Source organism: Peromyscus maniculatus, chromosome 16 (genome assembly GCF_049852395.1).
Source record: "Peromyscus maniculatus bairdii isolate BWxNUB_F1_BW_parent chromosome 16, HU_Pman_BW_mat_3.1, whole genome shotgun sequence".
NCBI lineage: Eukaryota > Metazoa > Chordata > Mammalia > Rodentia > Cricetidae > Peromyscus > Peromyscus maniculatus.
In genome coordinates, this window is record NC_134867.1 from 339,963 (window position 1) to 360,514 (window position 20,552).

The 20,552-nt window shown below is 38.0% G+C and overlaps 1 pseudogene; it reads left to right on the forward strand.

Moving 5' to 3' along the window:
- Positions 1-3,297: 3,297 nt before the first annotated feature.
- On the forward strand, positions 3,298-5,622 carry LOC102916822 (olfactory receptor 6C4-like; annotated as a pseudogene).
- The last annotated feature ends 14,930 nt before the right edge of the window (positions 5,623-20,552 follow it).

Consider the following 20,552-nt stretch of genomic DNA (forward strand, 5'->3'; position numbering starts at 1 on the left):
TGCAGGTGCTACACCCTCTGTGTGGGGAAAAGAGATGCACCTGGCAAGATTAGGATGCGGATTGCAGAATCTCTTCTCAGATGCTTATGGGTTCATTGGGTTGTTCCTTCTACAGCCATCACAATAGCCTCTCTGCTTCAGCTCTCAGGCCAAGTCCTCCTACCTGACCTTGGCAGAAATGATTGTAGGGAACATCTGGTCTACCTCTTTGGAAAGCTGTGGACAGAGCTACACCCAGGAATCTTCGTGTCAGGAATCAGAGCAAACACTTGTCATTGCCTTTGTCTCATGGCTCCCACAAGGCATTGGTGGAATGTACAAATTGGCTAGCACTGATCTAAGGGTAGTTGAGCCAGCTGCTTGACTAGCATTATTTTGAAGGCAGGCAATTGCCCAATAGTTACAATGAGGGGATTAAATTGCCCCATTCTCCAACATATGTACTTATTGATAAGAAAATAAACTTCAGAAAGAGTGCTTATGCTAAGAACTTGACAATAAATATTATTAGGAATTTTAACAGTACCCTACCATGCCTTAAATGTCACTAAAACCTGCAGAGTACTCAAGGATGAATAGATACCTGTAATATGTCTCTAAGGACTTTTTTGTGTATGCTATGGGGAGCCACTGAAGGAGTTAAGGATGGCCAAATTTCAGGATGCTGAAATTTGAATCTCATTTGAATAAGATCCTTCTAGACTGAGCTGAAGTACTAGAGGTTTTCTTGTCCAGCTTCATTATCCTGCTTGGTCTGTGGAAATTCTCACTGTCCTTACACTTACCCACCTGGAATCCCCCTACATATTATCTATTATTATTATTATTATTATTATTATTATTATTATTATTTATGTGTACAGGTGCATGTCTCTGTGAGTGAATCCTGAAGTGTCACAAGGTCAGAAGAGGGCATTCATATCCCCTGGAGCTAGAGTAACAGGTACTTGGAACCAACTCTGGTCCTCTGGGAAAGTAGGTGTATGTAATCACTGAGCAGTCTCTCCAGCCACTGTGTGTTACATTTCATTTTATTTTGTATTTTTGGACAAGAGTTTTATCAATTAGCACTACAGCTCACATTATATTCTTTCCTCCAGATTCAGTATAAAATGTTAAGTAAGGTTGGACTTGACAATCAGAATCATCCAAAATTCACACTTTGTATCCAGCTCAGTGTACAATAAATGGTCTCAATGCTTACCTTATGCTTCTAGTAAGTGAAGATACATGACGCTGGGCAGACGCTCTTTCCACTGAATCTCAAATGTCTGTGCCAAGCACATAAAGGACACAATCCTTGAAATGCTAACAAAGTACTGCGTGGTTTTATGTTTTATTAAATTTAAGATTAATTTAATTCAATTGAAGAACAAACAAAGCCAGAGCGCAGTAAACCACCCTCTACATGCACAGTACTCTCTGTTAAGCTCTCTAATAGTAGATACCAAAACATCTGGAGTGAGATGCTGTTCAAGGATCAACATTTCTTAAAGGAAGAAGATGGGGGAACAGTATGGATAGAAGATAAGCTGTTATAGGCCCAACAATATCAGGGAAATGGATAAACTAAAAGAATATGTATAATATATATCCTGTAAGAATTGTCCAGGTTTAGACCAGAAGGCCATGGGATTCTCAACTCAGTCAGGTATTGAGATGGTTTGATGCATGTATCCATTCCTCAGCCATAGTTTACAACTGTAGTTTCTACTGATAATTTTAGGGACTGTAAATAATTCACATCATAATTGCTTGGGTGAAATCTATACTCACTATTGAAAATAAAATCATATTTTATAGACTTTGGATCAATATGCTATTTTATTTTTAAAATTTTCTAGCATTCATAAATAGGGTAAATGGCCCAGTGAGTCTTCATCTGTCCAATACCCAGTTTCAATAACTAATAATAACATGGCTATTTATTCTACCCTGGACCATTTTTATTCTTTTGATTATTTTAAAGGAAACCCTAGCATCATATGATTTAATTCATAAGCATTTCTAGATAAGCACTGGATCATCAGTTACTATAAAGCTGGATGCTTAGATTGGTAACTTCAAATTAGCAAGACTTCTGGACTCACATTTTTGTAGAGCAAGGATTTGGAAAACACTTGGCTGGATAGATCTGGACCTCTCTGGGTTTCTCTTTTCTAAAGTGCTTTGGAATAGATCTGCTCCATTCATGATGTCTAGGTATCATGAATGATAAATTAGCAGTGGCTATTGGCAGGAGTCCTCATCTCACCTAAACAAGAGGAAGTGTATTGAGTCAATTGAATAGTGGATGGCATGCTTCTAGCTTTTGCCATAAATTGAGATATGGAAAGCCAAAGTAGAAACTGCAGTTTGTTTTGTTTTTTATTACAACTTCAGAAGTCACACAAATTATTACAACTTTAGAAGTCACACAAAATTATTTCCATGGCACCAACCATAACTCACTGTAGCAAGGGTTACACAGGGTTGTGAAGGGTTGCACAGAAATATGACTACTCAGAAGCAAAGATCACTGAAGGAAATATTTTAAAATATGTTTTAAGATTATAATTATATCATTTCCCCTTCCCTTCCCTCCACGCAAAGCCTTCCATGTGTCCCCTACTCTTTGCTCTGTTTCAAATTCATGGTCTCTTTTGTTTTGCTCAGTTGCTGTTATATGCATATACATGTATGTACAGCTAACTACTAGAGTACACGTGTGTTTAAAATAACTCCTGGGGAGAGTGGGGAAGACAGCTGACTAAGTGCATGAAGTGCTTGTTGTGCGTGTGTGACAGCCCAAGTTTGATGTACAGAATCACCATCCCCTACCCTCCAAACAAACAAACAAACAAACAAAAAACATCCAGGTTTGGTGATGGAAGCCTGTTATCCCAACACTGAAAGGAGGAGACAGGAAAACCCACACATACACCATACACATACATAAAACTACCACAGACACACAAGCACACATACAGATAAAGAAGATAAGTCATCTTAAAATAGTAAAATTGTGAAAGATGTACTATCCCTGTAATTACACGTGAAATTAATAGAACTTTCGTATAATCAGGTATGTTCACATTCCTCGAGTTTTTCAGTTATGCCCTTATTTTTTTTACCACTGACTACAATCAGAAGTAAGCAAAACCCATGCACTAGATAGAATCAGTTGAAAGGATTCTGAAGTCTCCTTTCATTTCTCTTTTTTTTTTCATATAGTCACTGGTTTTGTTAAAGTGGGCAACGTTTTCTGCAGTTTGCCACATCCAAGGCAGTGCCAATTAGAACCCTTGAATTACCCTAATGCGTTCTTCTGCATTTGCATTTTTCCTCATCTTGGAGTTAGAACTAGATTTGGACTCAGTTTCACACTCAGATTCTCAGCAAATGATTCCATCCCCGCCTCCTGTTCCTGTGGAGATTCTTTTTGATGATGAATGGCAATCCTTGGCAGAAACTGCCTCTATCACTTCACATGGCCTCAAAGTATGCATAATGTAATTCCTGTAATTCTTAATTGGATGCTTGAAATTTGTCAATTAACTCAAACTTCACCTTATCAATTATTTACTCTCATATAGAGTTTGTTCATCCTCTCTCCTCTCCCCCCTCCCCTCCCCTCCCCTCTTCTCTCCCCTCCCCTCCCTCTCCCCCCTTCCCTCCCCTCTCTCCTCCCTCCTCACCCCTCCCCTCCCCTCCTCTCCTCTCTCTCCCCTCCCCTCTCTCCCCCCTCTCTCTCCCCCTCCTCTCTCTCCCCTCTCCCCTCTCTCCTCCCCTCTCTCCTCTCCCCTCCCCTCTCCCCTCCCCTCTCTCCTCTCCCCTCCCCTCTCTCCCCCCTCTCTCTCCCCCTCCTCTCTCTCCCCCTCCTCTCTCTCCTCCCTCCTCTCTCTACCCCCCTCCCCCCTCCCCTCTCCCCCCTCCCCTCTCCCCCCTCCCCTCTCGAACCGAACCTAGGACCTCCGCAAGAGCACTCAGTACTCCTAACCCCTGAGCTATTTCTCCTCCTGCTCTTCTCCTTAGTCTTTTTTTGCTCTTTTCTCTTCAGCTCAGGTTTCTCCTATTGATTCTCTCTGCCTGACAGACACACCCATCCTTTCTCTGCCCAGCTATTGGCCCTTCAGCTCTTCACCCATTAGGTGCTTAGGCCGGCAGAGCCAAGCAGATGTAGCACATCTTTAAGTAATTAAACACACATCCTGGCATCATTACGCAAATGCAGCATCAACAAAGGTAACATGCTTTTACAGTTAAAAGTAACAGTCTACAGCCTCAACAAATGGAAATACATCTTTGCCTACTTAAAATAATATTCTACAACAGTCCTTTTGTGATGTGATTTGCAAATATTCATGCAGAGACACATAAAATACGATAGAAAACTATGTAAGAACAAAGCCTTAGTTTAAGACTCCCCATTGCAAGAGAAGTGCAAACCATCTACGAAAATGTTAGCTGAGGTCATGTGGGGGAGCAGAATTATGAGTGATTTTCTTTCTTTTTCCTCCCTCACATTTTCCACATTGTCTATACAGAAGCTTATTAATAGTTATTCTTCTGAGGTCAACCTTGTCTCACTTTTCCAGCCCCCTATAACTCTAAGACTTCCTCTCTGTACTGCTAAGCTCAGTTCACCTTCATCACCCATTTCTCTCTTTCTCAGCTTCACAGGGAATCAAAGCAGATGATGAAAAATCACACTTTCAATGCATTCATTCTCCTGGGACTCACAGATGCACCGGAGCTTCAAATCTGTGTTTTCCTATTCCTCCTCCTCACATACATTCTCAGCATTATGGGAAATCTCACCATCATCATCCTCACACTGCTGGATTCCCACCTCCAGACACCCATGTACTTCTTCCTTATTTCCTTAGGAAATACTCCTTCCTAGAAATCTCCTTTACATCCACTTTTACTCTTCAAATGCTTGTCAGCATCTCTACAAGAATTAAGACCATCAGCTTTGCTGGCTGCTTCACTCAGTACTTCTTTGCCATCTTTTTAGGAGCCACTGAATTCTGCCTTCTCACTGCCATGTCCTATGACCGCTATGTGGCCATCTGCAAACCCCTGAACTACACCACCATCATGAGCAAGAGGGTCCTCACCCTGCTGGTCCTCTGCTCTTGGCTGAGTGGCTTCCTAGTCATCTTATTCCCAATCATCTTGACCAGTCAGCTGGACTTCTGTGCATCCAATGTGCTCAATCATTATTACTGTAATTATGGGCCCCTCATAGAAATAGCTTGTTCTGACACAAGGCTGCTGGAATGCTTTGACTTTCTCTTAGCAGTGGTGACCTTGATAGTCACCCTGGTGCTGGTGATTCTCTCCTACACTCGCATCATCAGGACCATTCTGAAGATCCCTTCTGCACAGCAGAGGAAGAAGGCCTTTTCCACATGTTCCTCCCACATGGTTATCATTTCCCTCTCTTATGGAAGCTGCATCTTCATGTATATAAAGCCTTCAGCAACAGAAGGAGTTGCCTTCAATAAGGGTGTGGCTGTGCTCAATACCTCAGTTGCCCCTTTACTGAACCCGTTCATTTACACTCTAAGGAATAAGCAAGTAAAACAAGCTTTCAATGATGTGGTCAGAAAAATAATGCATCTTTATTCTTTTTAGTGGCCTCAAAATAAATGGAAATGTTTGGTGACATTCAATCTATGCCTCTACTTTGTTGAAGTGAATTTCAGGGAAGCTTGGTGTGACTGTGTTTCCACAGTCTGTTTCAAACCAGTTCAAGAACTTCTGTTATCTACCTTTAAAGTATGAAAGAGGGGGGCTGGAGAGATGTTCCAGAGGTTAAGAGCACTGGCTGCTCTTACAGAGGTCCTGAGTTCAATGCCCAGCAACCACATGGTGGCTCAGTACCACCTGTAATGAGATCTAGTTCCCTCTTCTGGCTGCAGGTATACATGCAGGCAGAACACTGTCTACATAATAAATAAATAAATAAATCTTTAAAAAAAAAGGAATGATGGTATTGTATTCCCCAAAATATTGTGCATGCGAATAAATTTATCTGGGGTCAGAGACAGAGTAGCCACAATATTAAACATAAAGGATAGACAGTGGTAGCACCTTTAATCCTAGCATTTCAGAGGCAGAAATCCATGTGTTCAAGGATACAGACAGGCATGGTCATTCATCACGCCTTTAATCCCAGAAAGCAAGCCTTTAATCCCAGGGAGTGGTGGTAGAAATCAGAAAGGTATATAAGGTGTGAGGACCAGAAACTAGAAGCATTTGGCTGGTTAAGCATTTGGCCTGGTTAAGCATTTTGGCCTGCTTAAGCATTTGGCTGGTTAAGCATTCAGACTTTTGAGCAGCAATTCAGCTGAGACCCATTCTGGATGACGACTCAGAGGCCTCCAGTCTGAGGAAACAAGACAAGCTGAGGATCCAGCGAGGTGAGGTAGCTGTGGCTTGTTCTGGCTCTCTGATCTTCCAGTGTTCACCCCAATAACTGGCCTCAGGTTTGATTTTTTAATAAGAACTTTTAAGATTCATGCTACAAAAGGGGCAGAAAAAATATCTTGGCAAACTGTATACAGAATACAATTAGCTAAAATTCTTTTGCTTGTCATAAATTGGAGGATCAGCCTAATGACTGCACCTCTATTATTTCAATCATCATCTCTTAACTCATCAATTGATAATTATCAAAAATGCAAATGCACTGTGTCAGAAATTGCTACCTCTTTCTCAGAAGAGATTATTAAACTATGCGGAATATTCTTTTCTAGATCACTTTTCCTTGGGCTTTAAACAATTGCTTTCTAGAGTTTCTTACTCTGATAATTCTTAAGATTGCCTCTCTGGCTAAGGCGATTGCTCCGCAGATAAAATGCTTGCTTTGAAAATTTGAACCTGTTTTCAGATCCCAGCACTTCTGTACTAGCTGGGCATAATGGCTTACACTGTAACCCTAACATGCAAGAAAGGGCCAAAGGCAAGCTGATTCCAAATATTCACTGGTCAATGGCCTAAAATGTAAGCCACAGGTTCAGTGAGAAATCCTGTCTCAAATAAGAAGTTGACAAGCCATTGAGGAAAGACACCAGATGTCAACATCTGGCCTCCACACCCTCACATATTGGCAAGTATACACACACACACACACACACACACACACACAGAGAGAGAGAGAGAGAGAGACAGAGACAGAGACAGAGACAGAGACAGACAGAGACAGAGACAGACAGAGACAGAGACAGAGAGCCCAATTTTTTAAGAAATCTCTTCAAATATTGCAAAGTCATTTCCTATTACACAGCACTGGATTTCATGAGTACTCCCAAGAACATTTCTAACTGTTTCCTGAGAACAAAATGAAAACTGTTAAGATGGAATTATCTAGACTCTTTTTAAAGGAAGACTCAGAAAAAGAAAATTACCCGCACTCTTGGCCGTAATAGAAATCTACTAAGTGACCATGAAGTCATGCCTGAGATTTGAAGAACACATAAAAGATGATTTCTGGAGAGACTAGGATGAGTATTTAGGGTGCGTTGCCATGTTCTACTATATCCACAATACCCTGCATTCAAAGACTCTTGAATGCTCCTTTGACCTTGCCAATCATTGTAGTCATAGCAGCCTGAGTTCCTGTACACACAGAGCCATCTGGGTTCTAATAAGTCAGTTCCCATTGTCTCCATGAACACTCTTCCTACCATTATCCTTTGTAAATGAAAACCATCACTGAATCTTGGTGGTTCTGGTGCCTTCTCAAACATATCAACCTCACATCCTGGGTAGATGTTGGGCCTCATAAGGGACAAATATTTTAGTCCAAACTATGTGGCCAAAGCTGCCAAATTCTGATGCTTACTGGAGCTAGAACATGGCCCCCTTATTCAGCTACATCTTCAACAACTTTCTGTTTTCCGTGGTTTCCTTCACTGCCTAAGCTTGTCTGTCCTGGAACTTGCTCTCTACCAGTCTCTACCTCTGGAGTGCAGGGATTAAAGGCATGCACCACCACACCTGTCTATGAGCCTTTTGTTAATTCCTTTTCACAAGTTGGAAATGTAGCAGTGTGGGATCTGGTCCTGAGGTCACTGCTCCCTTTATTCCATTTCTTAATCTACACTTTTCTATATTAAATAAAACTTGAAAATCACTCAGAAGTGTCCAGAGCCTCTGACAGGAATTCCTGGACATCTTTCACAGGGACTATAAAACCCTAAAATGAAGAAAATGCTCCACAGGAGGGGAGACCAGAGCTGCCCCATCTGCCTCTGTCTCCCTCCCTCTCTCCATCTCTGTCTGTTTCTCATTCTCACTCTCTTTTTAACATCTTTTCCTTTTTGCCAAACCCAGCAACACAATTGGTGAGCTGGGTTGAACAAGTGCTGTTTGTGACACTCTATGGTCTCAGTTTGGACATACACAGCACTAGTACCTAGCAAAATCCATTCCAAAACTCTTATACTGTGACAGCAATTCCAGTGCAAAGTCCAAATAGGAACTACAAAGGAGGGCTTGCACTATATTATCAAAATTTTTCCAGTAACACTACCTTATTTGAGTGTGTCTATATAATTATGGTCTCTTAAAGGAAGATACTAATCTCTCACATTTTACTACCCACATAAATAGCAATCAATCAAAATAAGGAACTCATAAACTGCCATTGCTGTGGAGTAACAGGTTGAACAAAAAATGTGAAACATGAATGTTAGTAAAATAAGTAAATGAATAACTTCTTGAAGGAGATGCTGATTTTTAGTACAGTATAGCAGCTTCCTGAAATGTGATTTTATTTGTATGTTAATAAATAAAGTTGCCCGGGGGTCAGAGCTATTAGAGCCATAGCAAAAGCCGGTGGTGGTGGTGCATGCCTTTAATCTCAACACTTGGTAGGCAGAGCTAGGTAAATCTCTGTGTGGTCAAGGATACAGCCAGCATTGGAGACACACGACTTTAATCTCAATACCAACCATAGAAGACCTGGAGGTCTGTACAAGCAGGCAGTGACAAGGCAGACATGTGGTTGGGTTTACAACCAATGAGAAGGCAGAACAGAATGTCTATATAAAGACAAACAGACAGGAAGTAGGTCTCTTTTGGAGAGGTCTCTTGGCTGAAGAGACTAGCTGCAGCAGATTGGTAAGGCTTTTAGCTGTGATCTCTTGGCATTCTTCTTTGCATTGGTTCTGTTTCTTATTTAATAAGACAGTTGGTTACATCTACATTTGGCACCCAACGTGACAAGAATCCATTAAAAACCACTTGGCTTGGCTTGGCTTGGCGGCAGGTCCGGTTTCCGGCCTGAGCGGTCCAGCTCCCTAGCTCAGGCCTAGGTCAGCTTGGTCTCAGGCCAGACTGACTGTAGCCCCAAGCGGTTGCATGCAGCCAGAGCTACTTGCTTAAAAGCTGATGCTACAAACAACTCAGGCCTGCCCTGCCAAACAGGACCCCTGCCTATGAAGCCAACACACCGCACGTGGTCAGAACTTAAGGAAGCCAGGCTTGACTGGGCTCAAGTGGGAACATGTGGCTGGATTTAAGCTCTTAGCCAGAACTTGTGGCTATGCTTTCTTGCTCTCTCTCTCTCTCTCTCTCTCTCTCTCTCTCTCTGTCTCTGTCTCTCTCTCTGGATTCACACCTCAGACACTAGGTGGCTGTTTTGAAATTCCCCCAGATTTCTAATGTTCCACACAGACTTGGTAAGTCAAATAACATATCAAATATTTTAAAGAAAACTATTTAAAAGAGAATTTTTTCCACATTTAAAAAATGGGTTTTATGTGTACATTGGAAGAATGGGTTTTGTTTGAAATTTTAGGCACTCTGACAATGGAACAACTATATGAGAAGATTAATATTGATTGAATTATGCAGTTTATTACTATGCTTATCATCATTTTACTACTTAAAAAGATAGTCAATTTAAGTGCCAGGATAACAGTCTTAGAAAAACCTGTTAAACCTGTAAAAATGAATTCTGGAGAAATTCAAATTCAGACAGAAGAAATAAACAGTGAAGTTGTTTCAAAATTGGATCATAAGGAAAGAAAGCCTGTTTTCACACAGTCACCCTTAATTTATCCAGTAGCCATAGAGCAGCTACCTAGTGAAGAGAATTCACAAAATACTTGGATTCTAATTGAAATGATAGACTTACAAAGATTTAAGGAGGCAATAGCATCTTATGGCATGCATTCCCCATATGTAAAGCAAATGTTAAACTCCTAGTCAACTTTTAATAGGATTGTACCACAGGACTGGCGGGAGCTGGCTCAGGCCTTTCTAGACCCTGGACAAAACCTCCAGTGGAAAATGTGGTTCAAAGATGAGGCTAAAAATATAGAAAAACAATGCAAGTCTGCCAGGATCAGCTTATTGGAGAAGGCCAATATGCTTCAGTACAAACATGATGTTTATATGATGTCCAAACCCTAATTCTATGTCAAAGAGCAGCCTTGAATGCATGGGACAGAGTTGAGAGACCAGGAAAAAAATTGAGTCATTTACAAAGGTTATACAAGGCCCAAAAGAATCTTTCACAGATTTTTTTTTTTTACAAAGACTGGCTTCAGCAGTAAAAAGAATGGTCCCGGATTCAGAAGCTAGTCAGATAATAATTAAATCTCTGGCCTTTGAGAATGCAAATGCAGCATGTAAAAGAATAATCAGGCCGTTAAAGGCAAGATCTGCACCTTTGGAAAGTTGGATTAGAGACACAGTTAATGTTAAAGCTCATGAGCATGATGATATGTGGATAGGAGAAGCCATTTCAAAAGGTTTGAGGAATGTTAGATGTTTTGGATGTGGAAAGCAAGGAATTTGAAAAGTGACTGTAGACAGGTAATTCCTAGAAACAATGTTTCTTCAAGGAACACTGGTAACAGAATGCCCCTTCCTTCTGGAGTATGCAAAAGGTGTGGTAAGGGAACACACTGAACCAATGAATGTAGATCAACAAGGGACTGACAAGGTAATCCTTTGCCTCGGACTTCAGGAAACTCCCAGAGGGGCCTCATGCAGGCCCCCACAGTAAATCCAGTTCAAACCTTTCCTGCAGTTGTAGAGGAAACCCCTATTTAGAGCAATTAAATAACCAAATGCCTATTGGAATAAATCATGCTGGTCAGGATGATGAAACAGGATAGAAAATTCAGAAAAAAACATAAAGAAATTTTTTGGCAAACATCAATTAATGAACAAAGACCAAATTAACAATAAAAATAAATGTTTTGTTGTCTGGTCTGGTAGACACAGGTGTGGACATTACCATAATTGCACCAGAATTTTGGCATCCAACTTGGCCTCTTCAGGAGGTAAATGTTCAACTGTTAGGAATTGGGACATTATCTCAGGTGAAACAGAGTGCAAGGTGGCTCGAATGTATAGGTCCAGAAGAACAGAGAGGAAAATTAAAACCATATGTGTCTAACATAGCTATGAACCTGTGGGGTCGAGACTTGTTGCAACAATGGAATATTCAGATTAACATCCCTCCAATCTCAGAAACAAATCATAAACTAACACATGTTTTTGAGAGAAATATTAGAAGATATTATTCTAATGAGTGGTCACCAGTCATCCATATTATACAAGAACATGGCACAACAACTGATGATCTCCCTAAGATACCAACATCTCTACCTTTAAAATGGTTAACAGAAAAGACTGCATGGGTTCAGCAATGGCTTTTAACAACAGAGAAACTCCAGGCTTTAGAAGAGCTTGTAGAAGAACAGTTAAATGCCCATCATACTGAAGAATCAACCAGCCCTTGGAATTCTCCTGTATTTGTTATTAAAAAGAAATCTGGTAAATGGAGAATGGTAACAGATCTTAGAGCAATTAATAAAGTAATTTAATCAATGGGCTCTCTACAATCTGGAATTCCTTTGCCTACTCTGTTACCAAAAGGATGGCCTCTCATAGTTATTGATTTAAAAGACTGTTTCTTTTCAATACCCTTACAAGAAAAAGACAGAGAAAGATTTGCTTTCACGGTGCCTACTTATAATAATTCTCAACCAGTTAAAAGATTTCAATGGAGGGTCCTCCCACAGGGAATGTTGAATAGCCCAACTCTGTGCCAATATTTTGTACAACAGCCATTGGAAGTGGTATGTAAAAATTTCCTAAATCTATAATTTATCATAATATGGATGATATTTTTCTAGCTGACTCAAATACAGATACTTTAGAAAGAATGTTTGAAGAGGTAAAGAAATTTTTGCCTTGCTGGGGCTTACAAATTGCTTCTGAAAAGATACAAAGAGAAGATTCTTTTAATTATTTAGGATATAAAATAGAGCTACAAAAAATTAGACCCCTAAAAGGTGCAAATTTGGAGAGATATACTACAGACTCTTAATGACTTTCAAAGATTATGTGGAGACATTTCTTATCTATGAATTATTGTTGGGGTAATAACTGATGAACTGACTAATTTGTTCAAAACCTTAGAAGGTGACAATGACTTAAATAGTCCAAGAGAATTATCACCTGATGCTGAGAAAGAATTAGCCTTGGTAGAAAAGAAAGTACATGAAGGGCAGGTAGATCATATTGATCCAAAACTAGATTGCATTTTGGTTATTTTACCTTCTAGACATTCTCCTGCAGGAATATTCATGCAGAGGGAAGATATTATATTGGAATGGATATTTTTACCAAATAAACCAAATAAAAAATTAAAAACTTATGTGGAAAAAAATCTGACTTGATTTGGAAAGAAAAATTGAGACTTCTTCAATTAGCAGGAATAGACCCAGCAGAAGTTGTTGTACCTTTAACTAAGGAGGACATTGAAAAATTATGGACAGAAAATGAACCTTGGCGAAGAGCTTGAAGTAATTTTTTGGGAGAAATTAACAGCAAATATCCAAAAAGCGATAGAGTTGATCTTATAAAGAGAGCTGATTGGATCTTGCCTCAAATTGTATGGGAAAAACCCACATCTGGAGTTCGTACATATTATACAGATGCCAATAAACAAGGAAAGGCAGGTTACAAGTCAGAAAATTTAAGTAAAGTGTTTCAAAGTCCTTATAATTCAGTTCAAAAATCAGAATTGTATGCTATTCTGTTGGTATTAACGGATTTTTCAGAACCTCTCAACATAGTAACTGACTCTCAGTATGCTGAAAGAGTAGTATTACATATTGAGACTGCAGAATTTATCCCTGATACTTCAGAATTAACTTCACTATTTATTCAATTACAAGATACAATCAGGAAAAGGAGTCATCCTTTATATATAACTCACATTCGATCCCATACTGGTCTGCCAGGCCTTCTAGCACAAGGCAATGATGAGATTGATAAATTATTGATAGGAAATATGCTGGAGGCATCAGAATTTCATAAAAACATCATGTCAATAGTAGAGGTTTAAAAAAGGATTTTTCCATAACCTGGCAACAAGTCAAAGAAATAGTAAAGAAATGTCCTACTTGTTCCTTTGTAGCTAGACTTTCCTGCCGTGCCCACAGTCAGGACAAATCTTTGTCACTCAGACAGCTGCTCAGACCCAACCAAGTAAACACAGACTTATATTGTTTACAAACTGTATGGCCGTGGCAGGCTTCTTGCTAACTGTTCTTATATCTTAAATTAGTCCATTTCTATAAATCTATACCTTGCCACGTGGCTTGTGGCTTACCAACATCTTCACATGCTGCTTGTCATAGTGGGGGGCTGGCAGTCTCCTTCTGCCTTCCTGTTCTTTCTTTTCTCCTTCCTGTTAGCCTGCCTATACTTCCTGCCTAGCCACTGGCCAATTAGTGTTTTATTTATTGACCAATCAGAGTAATTTGACATACAGACCCATCCCACAGCATTCCTTCTACAATCAAATGCCATTACCAGCAGGATGTAACCCAAAGGGTACTCAGAGAAATGAAAGCTGGCAGCAGATGGACGTGTTTCATTTTGCAGAATTTGGAAAATTGAAATATGTACACCACACCATCGATACTTATTCAGGATTTCAATGGGCAACTGCTTTGAGTTCTGAAAAATCTGATTCTGTAATCACTCATTTGCTAGAAGTTATGGCCATCATGGGTATACCTGCACGAATCAAAACTGACAATGCTCCATCATATGTCTCTGTTAAAATGAAACAGTTTTTTGCTTATTACAATATAAAGCATATTACAGGAATACCACATAATCCTACTGGTCAAGCAGTTATTGAAAGATCAAACAGAACTCTAAAGGATATGCTAAATAAACAGAGAGGGGTAAGAAAAAAAACCCAGAAATAGACTGCATAATGCTCTATTAACTTTAAATTTTCTTAATGCCAATGAGAAAGGAACAACAGCTGCAGAGAAACATTGGATAATAGAAAAAACTACAGAATTAAATCAGCCTATATACATTAAGGATGTGCTAACCTCAGAATGGAAACCAGGGTATGTATTACATTGGGGATGAGGTTTTGCTTTTGTTTCTACAGGAGAAGATAAGCTGTGGGTACCATCAAAGTTGATAAAGGTTCGATTTAAACAAGAGAGACCTCTTAATTAGAGGAGGTGATAGTTCATCAACCAGCATGAACATCCAGTTAAAACTAACTTATACCACTAACACATGCCTTTTCATTTAATCAGATAATAACTTGCCAAAAAGGAGCATCCCCAAAATTAGTCTTGGGGAGATGTTTTTGTTTTTGTCTTTTAGGAGAATGAAGTTTAAGGAATCTGAAGAACACAGGACAAATGAGACAACTGAAGAGAAGGAACAAACCATCTATCCCAGGAAACAGAGTGAAACGGGGTATGGGTATAACATCTAAAAAAATTTATAAGTCTTCCTAAATGTTTGTTTCTGCTCTTCTCTAAAGAAATTTAACACTATTGGTCTTCTAATAGTCCTAATTCAATTAAAATTTAAAGCTGACTTTGGAGTTGGAGAATGGCTCTCTCCTTCTTTAAATTCAAGCATGTTGTTAAAAGGAAAATGCAAACTACCTGTATCATGTCAGAAGAAAAGAACCATCTTCTGCTTTGGAACAGGAGAAAAACCAAATTAATTAAGGGACTATTCTATTACTAATCTCAACTTTTTGATTCTATTCTGACTCATTAAACTTTTCTTAAAGTATAAATTTTATATCAAAATTTACAAGATTAATATATAGAGAGATATATAAACATTTTAAACTTTGTTAAGATATGAATGGTCATATAGAGTACTAACTAATTCTAGAAAAAAGGCTTCACTTAACTGCATATATATGTCTTTGTGTTCGAGTCTCTTATCCATTTTCTGCAGGAAATCATAGCCAGGCCTAACATCAACTAGTCTCCAGGAAGAAGATGGGGCCCCACAACAATTCCACTTGGACAATAATAATATCACTAAGCTAACGAACATCATCTACAGATCACCTTTGAACTACAAAGTGATCAGAACTATTTTGAGAGGGCTAGCTGAGATGATCCAGTCTCAAAGACTACTTGAATAAGGACTTCAGATAAACCGTGAACTTTGGCATTATACACAGACTGAATAACGAAGAACATAGTTACCTTTCATAGAATTTGACAATTAACCTAAAATTTTTCTTTTCAGAATAAAGATACCTTCACCCATACCCAGCAGGAAGCAAAATTAAGAATATGGTGCCTACATTCCCAAAGAGGTGGTATAGGGCGGGTGGTTTTTTGGTCTTTTAATGGGTTTTGGGTCTGGGATAATTTTATTGTTTACGGGGGTTGGTTACAAGATGCCAAGGGTAAGGAAAAGAGCTAAGCAAAGAGGATTAGATTTAAGGTTCTTGTTTAAAAAAAAAGAAAGAAAAGAAAAAGACAATTACTAGTTTTAAATACTTTACATTGGATTGGATTGTTTTATATTGTATACAAATTTGAAATTGATATTGTTAGAAAATGCTATATTTATATTTCTAATTGTATTTGTACCATTCATTTAACAATGTAATGCAATTTTCTGATCTTTGAACATTATTATTACCAACTATTAGGATATAAGGAAATGAAAGTTAGTAGTTAGACATTACAATAGAACTTGTAGTCATATTAGATATGTTTTAAAAATATTTTAGACAGGTCATCTTCAGACCCTTCAGAGATCTACAGAATATGACATTTAAAATGTTTTAATAACTTAGAAATTTTTCTTTTTTGAGACATGTCGGCCCCTGGCAGTACCAATGTACTTCAGAGAAAATATGGGCATTGAAGAAGCTGCATATGGAGTGAACTTTCAATGTGGCAAAAGTTAGCCACTGGACAACAAAGTATCCTCGAATCAACAGGACAAAATGGACAGACAGGACATGAAACAAAGGACTACTGATTGTTGCCAAAACAAGTGTGGTTATGGCTTTATCAAAAGGCATCTTCTGAGGCCAGGACAATATGGCACCATCCCTGAAGTGACCTTCGCAATTTGGAAAAGGTACAGTGCCCTTTTCTTCAAAGGCAGCTGAACAGGCAGTGGGCTGATGGCTTCTGTTGTGCAATGGAACAGCAGCTGAACAGTAATTCTTGAAGAGTAACTAAGCTCACGCTTCTCAATAGTAGACTGGCATTTAATAGAGGGATGTGAAAAAGAACAGGATGCTGAGATGAAGCCACATATACACAGCCAAGAAGAATGGACAGCTGAATTAAAAAAAATCAACAATTTCCAGAATTTAAAATCCTGATTCATGACAGGACAGTAGTAGAATTCAGGTGTTTCTGGTACATGGACTGCTCTCACCCAATGTGACGTCAAACTATTGACCTTGTGTATATCCTACTTCACAAATGAATCTGTCAGATACGCTAAGCTTATAGGCTGAAGATGATGCCCCAACACTGTGGAGAAACCTCAGGTGACTGTCCAGGCAGCTGGCTGTTTCTGTCAACTCACAAATTTTTTGGAAGTTGCTTGCATGCACTTCCTGTTTTTATTTTTGTTAGCTAATATTATTTCCTTCTTGGGTCTCTGAGGGATTTGAAGATTAGTTAGTTATGGTTGAAAATTAGTTAGTTATAGTTGAAGATTAAGTAGGATAGAAAGTGAATTAGATACATTTTGGACTTAACAAAATAGGATAGATGATGGAATTATTTTCTCTGATTTGTCAAATACAAATGGACTAGACATTGTTTAGATATTTGTTACTTGTATATATTGTATATAGTGATTGTATTTTTGTATATAGTTTTCCTTTAGTTAGTTATAACCTTTTGGCTTTTTTCTTTTTATTAAAATAGAAAAGGGGATATATGGTGGTATTCTATTTGTACTAAAATGTGATTTTAATTGTATTTTAATAAATAAAGTTGCCCGGGGGTCAGAGCTATTAGAGCCATAGCAAGAGCATGGTGGTGGTGTTGGCAGTGACAGCGGCGGCAGCGGCGCACGCCTTTAATCTCAGCGCTTGGTAGAAAGAGCTAGATAGATCTCTGTGTGTTCAGGGATACAGCCAGCATTGGAAACATACGTCTTTAAGACCTGGAGGGCTGTACATATAGGGAGTGATGAGGCAGTCACGTGTTTGGGTTTACAACCAATGAGAAGGCAGAACAGAAAGACTATGTAAAGACATACACACAGGAAGTAAGTCTCTTTTGGTGTGGTAGGAGCACCACAAGCGGAAGGGTAAGTTTTTAGCTCTGAGCTCTGACCTCTTGGCTTTTTCTTTCACATTGGTTCTGTGTTTCTTATTTAATAAGATGGTTGGTTTCATCTACAGCACAGTACATAGTAAGAATGAAATGGATACACATTTTAGATAGTATTCATAGTACCATTAGAATATTGAAACATATCAACAATATTTTGTCTACTGAGAAATATGTATGTATGTATGTATGTGTGTATGTATACACACACACATATATATGTATCACTATTTCCCCATTGTTATATACTTGAAATTAAATGAGTTATATTAACCATTAAAAAAAACTACTGTGATTTGAATTTACTGCAGGGGACAACTAAGAGAGGCTGTTTTCAGAAGTCATAGTTTTTAAATTACTGTTCTATAAAAGATTTTATGCAACACTTTAATCAAATTCTAATTATAAGTCACTTTGTAGAGCATGGCTACTATGAAAAATAGTGACATTTCTAGGGAAAAATTTCCTACTAGGTGCTTTTTAAATTATCACAATAAAATGATTTAAGACATTTCAAGTAGAAAATGTATTTTAGGTACACCATGTGTTTTGCATTGTGATGATAATAGAATCATTTGCAACCTGTAAAGTACAAATTGTTCATTTGAAAACAGTACAAATAATAAATAAACATATGAAGCAGTAAATGATAATTGAAAATAAATGTACTTTCCTTTGTCAGTTACAGGAATTTACAGAAGGAGATTTCAGAGCATTTGGACCTGTAAATGGTTTCTAAAGGATTGAAGACTTCAGACAGAGCTCTCTAGGCAGGTGAAGCAGCCTTAGATATAGAAAGTATATACCAAACCAGCTTCAGTTTGAAAAAATAGTCAGCATCCTCAAATTTATTCATCTATAATAAAATCACATAATTAATACTGTAACACTTACCATGGAATTTCCTCATTTGAAACTATTGGTTTGTTCTGCTTCAACAATTACATATACCACACATCGTCACACTATATACTGAAAAGGATAACAACATCCATTAAGAGACGATCTGATCACACTCTAGTAAATACAATTGCATTGAATTTTGTTGAATATTATAAATATTACATAAAAATTAAAATATTTCCTGCTGTTACATCATTACTACATCTCATTTATAATAATTTATAATTACTTCTCTATTAAAAGGTATTAAAATACTAGCCTTTTATTGATTCAGTGGCTTTCCTCCATTGTATATGTAGATTCCTGGTAAATGTGCCCTTGCATTTTTCAGCCATTATCCTTGTAAACAAAGAGTATGGTTGGACCATTCTGGTTCACTTCATCCTAACTTATAATACATGACTGATTTTCACGTTGTCTTAGAGATAACATTTTTGACTAATTTATTGCTTGGTGGAAAGGTACATGAAATCACCATTTATTTTGCTTACTTCAACTTACTTATCAGGAGTATTATAAACCTGGCTAAGTGTGACATACAGAACAATATGAAAATTCACTGTGACTGATGTAATGGAAGAGATGTGCCCCTGTGTCCTATTGGAAATCATCTAAGAACAATGAATTCTCAGGGTGACTGCAAACCAAGACCATCATTTCCTAAGGGACTGACAGATTTAGGTACAGAAGTACTTTTTATGGAAATAAAAACATATGCACAAACTTTTACTTTTTAAAGCTATGACTCTAGAAAATTAGTTCCAGAATTGTGCTTGATTTATATCACATGTCTATCTTTTGAAATTATAGTTACACAGTTCTGGATTTAAAATCAGAGAAAATAAAGAATATTTCAAGTGGCAATAAAAATTGATAATTTTAATTGTGAAAAGATAACCTGTCATAGACCAATTAACTCTAATCTGAGTGTGTTATTCTACAAATACCACATTTCATCTGGCTCATTTCTTTAACAATTCATCACATAAGTGCTTGGAGGGATTTCAATCTTGCCTACAACTGCATAATTTATTTTGTAAGGAAATACCATTCCTATCTTAGAGGTCAGTTTCAGGGGGAAAATTTTCTTCAATTACAACAATTAGAACAGTACAGTAATGTCTAAAATAGTGCATGTGCACATTATAAAGTATAATTTAAAAAATTAAGTCCATGCTCATATGTGCAGCATTAATTAGATGCAGGGGATTATAATAAAAGAAAAAGAAAGAAAGGACCTGAGCTTGGGAGATACTTGGTTAGAGTGATATTCAGGAGGAACTGGACAGTGAATATGCTCAAAATGCATTTTATTCATATATAAAATTCTCAAAGAATAGAAGAAATATTTCAAAATTCTGTAATGTTTAATAACAGTCTTTCGCATTTGGATGAAGTCCTCAAATCAGAATTTTTGAATAAGAAGTAAAACATAAGTGAATCTAAACTAAATTCCTCTGTGAGATTTAAGCAATTCCCAACAGCAATGTATCAGGACCCTTGTTTCTTACATACTCCACCACAGAGTGGAGTTTTGGTTTTATATTTTTACTCAAGGTGCATTTATAGAAGCTTGAGGGAGGGCTCAAGAGTTAAGAATAGTTAAGGCCAGGTACAAGCTGGTTCTTCCCTTGCAGAGGACTTGAACTCTGCTCCCAGCACCCACGTTACAGAGCTCACAACCAGAAGTAACTACAGCTCTTCCGATCTGACACCTTCTTATGGCCTCCATAGACACTGCACTTACATGCACAACCCCACCAAGAGACATACACATATATGTACTCGAAGTGCATTTTATAGATTGTACATATTTTTCAGAATAATTGTGCAGCTCCTTCACTCTAACTTCATAAAAACATGTTTTTTTACATATGACAAAAAGCACTTGACATTTGTCTTTGGTATTCTGACATATTGTTTTATATGTTGAGCTCCAGTTCTATCTCTTGCTGCAACTAACATGATTTTGGTCTTTTAGGGGCCTGAAAATTACTAATTATATTTATCTACTTTAGTTTCTTAATATATCTC